Source organism: Delphinapterus leucas, chromosome 1 (genome assembly GCF_059928025.1).
Source record: "Delphinapterus leucas isolate spDelLeu-1000000601 "Yukka" chromosome 1, BTC_Dleu_Yukka2, whole genome shotgun sequence".
Lineage (NCBI taxonomy): Eukaryota > Metazoa > Chordata > Mammalia > Artiodactyla > Monodontidae > Delphinapterus > Delphinapterus leucas.
The window spans coordinates 52215355-52225617 of NC_143129.1; the positions used below are offsets into that span (position 1 = coordinate 52215355).

At 41.9% G+C, this 10263-nt stretch overlaps 2 protein-coding genes across 9 annotated transcripts in view; both read right to left on the bottom strand.

Moving 5' to 3' along the window:
• C1H1orf21 (chromosome 1 C1orf21 homolog) overlaps nucleotides 1–6767 on the bottom strand; it is a 152638-nt gene extending 145871 nt beyond the window's left edge. The window contains exon 1 of the mRNA XM_089910059.1: nucleotides 1560–6767. The gene's annotated coding sequence lies outside the window, so the exon portion shown is untranslated. The remainder of the gene's footprint in view (nucleotides 1–1559) is intronic.
• Nucleotides 1–10263, bottom strand: part of LOC149750504 (uncharacterized) — an 81812-nt gene that overhangs the window by 15865 nt on the left and 55684 nt on the right. The window lies entirely within an intron of this gene.

The window sequence follows — 10263 nt, forward strand, 5'->3', positions numbered from 1 at the left end:
TCCATATGATAAAAAATTATGAATAGAAAACAACAGAAAAGGAATAAAAAAGGAAAGAAATAAAAACATATACCCAAGATTGACACACACCCCCCGCCCCTACCCCTACATCAGGAGGGCTGGCTGCATCAGCTGACTTATATGACAAGGTCTAGTTCACGACTGAGTTAACATCATGGCTTTCTACAAACACCTGCCCAACAACTCCCTGAACATGAACAAAATAATTCTTCCAGAGTTGCAGGGAGAGGAGGGAGGAGTACCAATCTCTTTTTCCTACTTTGCCATAAACGTTTCCTTACAGTAATTATTTTTTGAGGGACTGTGCCTGACTATTTATTTATTTTGTATCTCACCATACCCCGCCCCCCCCCACGCAATGTGTACAGCATCTGCTTTCAACCATAAATAGCAACTTTAGAATACAAATGCTGTGCTGGGGGATCAGTAATTCAGGGTTCAGTAAGCTAGCAACAGTATGTCAAGACCTCCTAATCTATACCCTCAACTACCAAATGGCCACACACCCCCAAGACACGGGCCTGCAAACCCACTGTTCAAATCAGGGTTGGCTAATCACAAATCGATAGTGGCCAGCAACAGAAATATCACAAAACAGAGGAGCCTCTTTGCTGGGCTCCAAAAGCCAGGGGATAAAGGGATATAAATAGGAACCTAGGAAGCATACACACTAGTAGGAACTAGAGGCCACAGAGTTGCCAGTTAGGATCTGGCCCTGGGAAAATCCAAGTTAGTCAGCATCTAGAACCCTCTAACAACCCCCACCTCACATGGGTTTTATATGCCAAAGGCTGAACACACGTTTTAGTGAAAATGAATTTTAGTTCCATTACCAGGAACGTTCTCCTAGCTGAAGACAAGAAGGAGAGAAAAGGACACTTTAATTTTTTTCTAATAAATTAATGAAAACTGAATTCTCATCTCTGAGACATATTACCAGAAAGAAAATGAAGACTCATGCCCTCCTCCCCGTTGTTTAGTTTGGTTTTATCATCACCTCATCCATCTCGCTTTAATGGACCTGGGTTTCTAGGGGCATTTGTAGTGAAGGGTCCTCCATTTCTTAAAAAATATACATATTTCATTGGTTTCCTTTCCCTGTCCAATAGTGAAGGTCATGATATAGGAAAGCAGCATAACAATGTGGTTTTTTTGGGTTTTTTGTTTGTTTGTTTTGCGGTACGCGGGCCTCTCACTGCTGTGGCCTCTCCCGTTGCGGAGCACAGGCTCCGGACGCGCAGGCTCAGAGGCCATGGCCCACGGGCCCAGCCGCTCCACGGCATGTGGGATCTTCCCGGACCGGGGCACGAACCCGTGTCCCCTGCATCGGCAGGCGGACTCTCCACCACTGCGCCACCAGGGAAGCCCAACAATGTGTTTTTTTAATCAACCACTCCAGCAGTGGCAAAAAGAAATGAAATGTGGGAGGCGGTTTATTAGTATATCGAAGAGAAAGTGAAATTCCCCATAGGGTGACACGATCATTTGTTTTCCCCAATGAAGCAAACAAATGAAATAGAAACAAAACAGGAGCCTACCCTTCATCATTCATGGTGTAATGAGTTCTTGCGATTAACCATTCTCCTTCCTTGTTACACTCACTTCCAAAAAACAGATGTACAATGACATCAGCAAAACAGTCACAGATCATCAATCTGTAAGACAGGAAATGCAGCAGCTAAACTTGCGTCCTCTTTAAACATGAGCTGACTCCTGGCTGGTGGCTGTGGCTCTGCTGTGCAGGAAACGGGCTCACCGATAAGAGGTATTTGGGTAGCAGCAGTGATAAGGAGGATTTATTGGTAGCAGTACCCTAGGACAGGGAGACCCAAACTTGCCACGGCTCTCCACACCAGGTGGCCGCCTATACAGTGTGCTTAAAGTCAAAAATCTTAGACTCATTGAATTCAGTAAGAAGTATGCAGTTGGTACTTCTCCCCCCTCCAACTCAACCACCTGTTATTAGAAGCTGGACACCAACAACATTCTGTCAGGAAGACTAAAGACAGAGTATGTAAGGCATGGGGGAGCCCTGTCCACTGACATTAGGACAGTCTAGTAGATGGACAAGGCTACCACACCGGCATACAAGGAACACCCAGTTCAAGCCCTGATTGACTGATGCTCTGAGGTCCTAAGCAAGAGGTCTGGCCGACAGAATGGATGATGTGGGTGCTCCTGGGTCATGGGAGTAGGGCAAGGTGCTGATACTGAGAATGCTACCCCTAGCAGTGATGCTCAGATGACGGCAGGCATGCAGGCATCAATATTTTCTGCAGAAAAAATGGAGACAAAGAAGACAGGGAAAATGGAGACGAGTTGGAGATATGGAAGGAAACTTGTCCTCAATGTCAAAACAGTGATGGAGAGCTAGGGAATTCAGGGCCCCTGCTGGCATCACAGACATAAGAACAGCTGATGCTTATATACCACTTTACCACGTGTGGAGCCTTTCACACACGCTGGCTCTGTCGATCTGCCAGGGTCTTCAAGCAGATCATTCAGAAGACACTGACAACTCAACTCTAGACGCCAGTAAAGTTAATCCAGATCTAGGGCACCCCTGGCTGGAGAGGTAAGAAAGGGGAAATGCTCCCTTAGGTAAAGGGGTAGTCGCCCCATTTTGATTTCCTCTGCTTGAGAGTAACAGGATTTTAGTGAAAAAGCATCAATAAGAGTATCAGAGCATATTCAATGGCATTTACAGCATCACCGACCTTGTTACCTCTTGCTGGCACCTCCGCAACTCAATTTCTATTGAATGTCTACTGAAGCTGCGTTTTATTGGGGATGTAAATATCCATGAAGGATCCTGATTCTCCTGACAATGGTAGCAGTTGCTTGAAGGAGCAGAGTGAACACTTGGATTGGGGGACACACTGCGTGACTTCCCTCCACGGCTTGCTAGTCCCCCACCCCTAACCTGTTTCTATCACTACCTACCAAGATGATTTTGAATGAAATCTGTGGCTAAGATGTCTAGAGAAAAGCAATGATGGTTTCCAGCATAACAGAGAGGAAATGCGTTGTTCTCTCTAGGATGCGCCCTCGCACTCTCTGCTCTCTTGGTTGTGGAAAGGGCTGTGCAGGTAGTCCCGGTACGGAAAAGTCCTGAAGAACAGAAAGAGTTGGAGAGAAATGGGGTGCAAGGAAAAGACATGCTGAGCAGCCGTCAGGGTGGAGGAGTCTGGAAGCCACCATAGGAAAAGTGAAAAATAAGGGGATGGAGGCAAAAGCTTTTACCACTGCTTTCCTTGCAGAGTCAACTCAATCCCTAGACTCCACTCAAAGTGTCGGGTTTCTAGGAAGCCTCCTGTGATCTCTGTTCCCTGCCCCCACCGCCCGGGTGCCCTCAGCTCTTCCGGCACTTCCCACACCGCGTCCACACTGCCTGCTCATGTCTGTCTCCCAAACTAGACCATGAGGGACAGAAGCACAGACTCTCTTATTCACCAAAAAACCCCAGAAAATAATAATCTATCCCCAACTCCTAGCACAGTCACTGTTGCATAGAAGGTGTTCAACACCTGTTTGCCAAATAGTATGAATCTTAAAAATGGAGATGTTAATAAACAGCGGCCGTAACAATCCCAGGGCAGCTTTGGAATCTTAAACGAATACAGAGCACAACAAACTAATAAAACCCTCATAAAAGATGCTCAACATCACTAATTATTAGAGAAATGCAAATCAAAACTACAATGAGGTATCACCTCACTCTGGTCAGAATGGCCATCATCAAAAAATCTGCAACCAGTAAATGCTGGAGAGCATGTGGAGAAAAGGGAACCCTCCTGCACTGTTGGTGGGAATGTAAATTGATACAGCCACTATGGAGAACAGTATGGAGGTTCCTTAAAAAACTAAAAATAAGAGCTACCATATGACCCAGCAATCCCACTACTGGGCATATACCCTGAGAAAACCGTAATTCAAAAGGACACATGTACCCCAACGTTCACTGCAGCGCAATTTACAATTGCCAGGACATGGAAACAACCTAAATGTCCAACAACAGATGAATGGATAAATGATACATATATACAATGGAATATCACTCAGCCATAAAAGGGAATGAAATTGGGTCATTTGTAGAGATGTGGATGGACCTAGAGCCTGCCATACAGAGTGAAGTAAGCCACAAAAAGAAAAACAAATATTGTATATTAACGCATATAAGTGGAATCTAGAAAAATGGTACAGATGAACCTATTTGTAGGTTGCAGGAATAGAGACGCAGACGTAGAGAACGGATATGTGGACACAGCGGGGGTGGGGGAAGGGGAGGGTGGATGAACTGGGAGATTAGGTTTGACATAAATACACTACCATGTGTAAAACAGATAGCTAGTGGGAACCTGCTGTATAGCACAGGGAGCTCAGCTCGGTGCTCTGTGACGACCTAATGGGTGGGATTGGGGGATATAGGTATACATATAGCTGATTCACGTCATTGTACAGCAGAAACTAACACGACATTGTAATAGCAATTTTACTCCAATAAAAAAAGAAAGTCACTCAGTCACTGGGAAATAAACAAGGAGAGCTGCGTGCAGTTTCTTCAGTATTCCACAAGGCCAAATGAGGCATTTTTATAACTGGCATCAATTCCCTAAGGGTACAGGTTTCACACGTTGTACTCTTTGACCTAAAAGTGTTACAAGCAAGCTTTAAAAGTGTCTGACTAACCCTTCACCTTCCCCAGGAACAACTTATATGTTAGAAAAATATAGCCCATTCTGTTAAGGTAATGAATTTCTTAAATGTCAAGCTATTTACTAAAATAAATTACTCCCCAAACCACTTTCTAATCTACCTTTCTAGTGAAGACAGTACAAGCTGATAGGAAAAGTCATCTATCATGTGAGTGTTCCCCTGCAGAAACAAAATTATTTCATAACATACAACACAACGTGATATGCATAAAATGCAGTCAAATAATGTTTAAGTAAATATGTTTTTTTTAAAACATACACTTTACTCAAGGAATGGCAAAATCTTTGATAGAATTCCCTATAAAACAGAGACACATGATAAAGCTACGAATACTACTCTAATTCCTATTTATTTAAATTTACCACAGACTCATTTATGCAAGAGTTAAATTTCTCACTCTCTCTGAAGTTCCAGCATTCTATGATCATTTTGTTTCCTGACACAAATTTTAAGGCCCCTTAAATTCTGAATTAGTCTAAATTTGATTCGTTTAAAATTCTTTTTATAGCATACATTTAGACATGAATTAAAATTAATTCTGTTATGAGAAATTTCCAATCGCTTGTGATAACTGGCAATAAGCCAGATTGTTGTAAAAGCCAGAGTTGGTGTAAATAAATGAAGATGTTAAATTGAAATACTTTTGGAGCTGCTTCAAATTATAGCAGAGCCAAAACCATATCCATTTACCATTCAGTACACATATGCCAAGCATAATATATAGTTTTTTATTGCTTCAAATAGTCTAGATCTAGCAGTGTATATGTTAACTCCTTTAGAGAAGATTCATTTTATCTGTTTCCCCATTGGGACCCAACACAGATGAATGAATGACTAGAAGATTGTAACAAACCTTTTCCCCCTATCAATCTTTGGTTAAATTCCCAAAGAGAAGCAAATATTAGCAGAAGATGGACAAAAGGCCAAACGCCACTGGAACAATCTGTACTTGACACCACAAGATAGTAATAGTTCTTCTACTGAGATCAGTTATCCAGGCTTTAAATACTTTGGCCCCCAGCCAAAGCTCCATGAGGGCAGGACCATGAGTCTCCTAGGGCCCAAGTATCGCCCACACCTAGCACAGGACACTCGACTCCACTTACAGAGGCAGGATGGAGCAGTTGTAAGAACCCACTGTTTGGAGTCAGACAGATTAGGGAAGAAACAGGATCTACTATTTACCAGCTATGAGACCCAGGGAAAGTTAATTAATCTCTTAAACTTCAGTTTCCTCTTCTACAAAATGAATATAAAACCATCTACCTTGGAGGGTAGTTCTGAGCATTTGAAGCAGTGTCTACAAAGCAACTACCATGTATGCACTTAGTAGATCCTTATAGAAGACAGCTCTCATTATAAATAAGGGAATATGTATCAGGAAGTACACATGTCATTAAATGATAAAAAAGGCTACGACTGCCTAAATGATATTTACACTAAGCTTCACCCCCATAAAAATGCCTCAGGACACTCAAAACTGATGCAATCTCACTTTCCCTTTATCTGTTACAGCCTGTAACAAATCAGACCTAAGATAGGGAAGTCAGCACACTGACAGCTGGCAAGATTCCCATCAAAGAGGCACAAAAAAGAACTATCAGCAGATGCCAAGAGTCCAGAGGAGTCTGAACCACGTAGCACAGGGACAGCGGCTTTCAGCTGACTGAGCCCCCAAACCAGTCTTCACGTGGATGATCACAAAGAGGTCCGATTGCCTGCAGCATACTGATTCCACTTCAGAAAGCAAGAGAGAGAGAATCTATGTAAAAAAAATATTTCTATCCTACTAGTTCACCTCTACCACCCGCAGCTGGAATCCAGGTCTCTTTCCTTTGGGTTCTCGTAGCACTTTGCTTGCTTCTCCACCACAGAGCTCCTTACGGTTTTTCTTTTTTTTTTTGATTTTTTTTTTAACATCTTTATTGGAGTATAACTGCTTTACAATGGTGTGTTAGTTTCTGCTTTATAACAAAGTGAATCAGTTATACATATACATATGTCCCCATATCTCCTCCCTCTTGCATCTCCCTCCCTCCCACCCTCCCTATCCCACCCCTCCAGGGGGTCACAAAGCACTGAGCTGCTCTCCCTGTGCTATGTGGCTGCTTCCCGCTAGCGATCTATTTTACGTTTGGTAGTGTATATATGTCCATGCCACTCTCTCACTTCGTCCCAGCTTACCCTTCCCCCTCCCCATGTCCTCAAGTCCATTATCTACGTCTGCATCTTTATTCCTGTCCTGCCCCTAGGTTCTTCATAACCATCTTTTTTTTTTAAGATTCCATATATATGTGTTAGCATACGGTATTTGTTTTTCTCTTTCTGACTTACTTCACTCTGTATGTCTCTAGGACCATCCACCTCACTACAAATAACTCAATTTCATTTCTTTTTATGGCTGAGTAATATTCCATTGTATATATGTGCCACATCTTCTTTATCCATTCCTTACAGTCTATTTGGTGTTAGTCTACATGTCAGGAGAACATAAGCTTCTTGAAAGCAGGTAACCATTGTTATTCATCTTCGTTCAGTAAGTGTTTGCTGAATGTGCCAATTTTCCTCTCAAGATGACAGATGCAATTCTAGTAACTTCTACATCCCCAACAAGTCCTCTCCTACAAGTAAGAAACTCAGTTCGGAACACACTGTAAATATTGGCAGCTTACTGCTTTACGCAACAACACCATCTTCTTATGGAGCATTTATTTACAATTCTAACATTTTGGCAGCCATGTTACCATAATTATAAGGCAAGGCATAACATCAAACCAAATGATCAGCATCACCTTTTCCACCAAGCTGCCCCAGATAACTTCGCTTGGTTTGGTCTTCTCTCTCCTTCCAAATGCTGCGACCATTCATTCAATTTTTCAGTCAACATTTACTGCTGCTGTGGGCCAGCACTAGATTAGGCACACCTGGACACACATATATATCTATACAGACAAAAGTATTTGCCTCCAGCGGAGCGATTGTTAGAGAGTAAAAGAGATGAGCAAGTAAGAAACTGTGATACCATGAGATGGCTGATATGGCTAGCATAAAGCCAAATAACAAAGGATGCCTGGACGGATTCAAGAAAGAGTGGGCAGAAAGTGGGATCTGAGTGGACGCTCGGAGAATTTCAGCAGGAAAAATATCAAATCTGGGGCTTGTGTTATCATAATTGTTTCTAAAGGGGAAGAGTGGGAATATTTTACTATGAAAGAAAATAAACATATCATAACCTTTCTGAAGATCATCAAGTTTCTATTGCAGACGTGAACTCTTCATGTTGCCTTTAAGCTGTTTGCTATGATAATGAAATTACCTAACTTGGTTAATCCAAGAGGAAGTTAAATTTAAGCAGGAAGCAATGAAAAGACATCACGTGTCAACCTGACAAGTCACAGCAAGTAAGAACCATGTTCCAGTGCATGCATACACACACACACACACACACACACACACACACACACACACACACTCTAGTATATACACAGAGAATTATGCAGCTGCTTTTTATTTTGGTTATCATTGGAAAGTTTATTGGAAATTCAGCATAAAGGGTTTCTTACACTCTGACCTCATCTTGTACAAGCCATATTTGTGATACAGCATATCAGGTCCACTGATCTAAACACAAATGACATGATGAAAGGAGAAACAGCCCAGAGAAAAACAGAACAAAATGAAAACACTCCTATTTTAGGAAAGGCTGATACAATGAGTCTTCTTCAGTCTGTAAAGGTAAAGCTCCAAAGGGGACAGAAGGGTGTAAAAGAGGGAAAAAGAACTTGAGTGACTATACACGCTACACACATCAGAGAATTATGTAGCTTCTTAATGTGTTCCCAGGGTCTATTAAAAATTTGACAGTGAGAACCCAAAATGAAGACTCATAATATCCCCAAATCTGAATGTTATACGTTCATCTAATCATAACCTCTTTCAGCAGATACTTATTCAGGGCCCAGCATGGGCCAGGAGTAATTCTAGGTGCTTGAGATCTGATGGGGACAAGAAAGACATGGAGCTTTAAGTGGTCACTGTGAAAGAGATTATGGTAAATCTTGATATTAGCAACCCCAGAAAGGTAATTATGGTTATATTTTCACTGCTTTCCCCAAAGAGAGAATATACTGGAGCAAACACAACACCATAGGGAGAATGCATAAAAAGAACATAGATATATAAATACGTGTATATGTATACCCTTATCACTTTGCTGTACACCTGAAACTAACACAATATTGTAAATCAACCATACTTCAATAGAAAGAAAGAAAGGAAGAAAGGAAGAAAGAAAGAGAGAGAGAGAGAGAGAGAAAGGAACATAGAAAGGGAGAAAAGACTGATTCTAATTTGCGGGTGGGGGAGGGAAGCTGGCTATTTCACAGCTACTTTCTAAGACTTTATTTCTCAAACTGTGATCTAGGGACCAACAGGATTGGGATTCACCTGGGATCCTTTTAGGAAAACAGAATCTCAGGCTCCACCCTAGACCTCAGAATCTGCAAATCTAACAAGATCCCCAGTGACTCCTATGCACGAAGAAGTTTCATAAGCACTGTTCCAACAGGTTTTATTTACAAGCTGAATTACAAGACAGGTCACCTTACATTTGTGGCTGAAGGTGACCTCTAAGGCTCCTTCCAACTTTGAGACAGTACAGTGACACTGGCACCGAAAGTCTGGAGAGAGCTCACTTAAGCCTTTTAAAATGTCAGGTTAGGGACAAACCTACAAATACTGTATGCTCTTTACCAAGTGGAGCTTTGAGGAATACAAAATTCTGATGACAGGATAGTTATAACAGACATACACGACCCATCACACTTCATAAATTCTAATCCCTAATGTCAGAATCTAGACCTTTTTGAAATAAGGATATAATTAACTTATTAAAAATAGCCTATATAAAAGAAATATATTTACTACCCCCTAATTCCTCCAAAGAATGTCAGTATCTGAGAACAGTTTGTTACTTGCTTGGGATCAGTAATTTATAATTCTAAGGAATTTAGGGAAACTACACCATGGTACCAGACAATGTTGAGAGATCCTATCTCTTTCATATGTTTGAGACTAATGGGTTATGTTGCCCACTGCTGTTGGATTTACCACTAAATTTACCTCTAATTTATCTGTGACTGTAATTACTGATTTGATTTACACCAACTGATAATAGATTATCCATACAAAATTCAAAGTTCCTAATCTACTCAACCATATCTTACTGAATGAAGTGTATCAAATATATCAAAAATATCAAAACTTGAGGGCTTCCCTGGTGGCACAGCGGTTGAGAGTCCACCTGCCGATGCAGGGGACACGGGTTTGTGCCGTGGTCCGGGAAGATCCCACATGCCGCGGAGCGGCTGGGCCCGTGAGCCATGGCCGCTGGGCCTGCGCGTCCGGAGCCTGTGCTCCGCAATGGGAGAGGCCACAGCAGTGAGAGGTCCGCATACCGCAAAAAAAAACAAAAAAAAACTTGAAATATTCCTAGCCTTTCCTTTGATTTTCAGCTTCAATTACTGT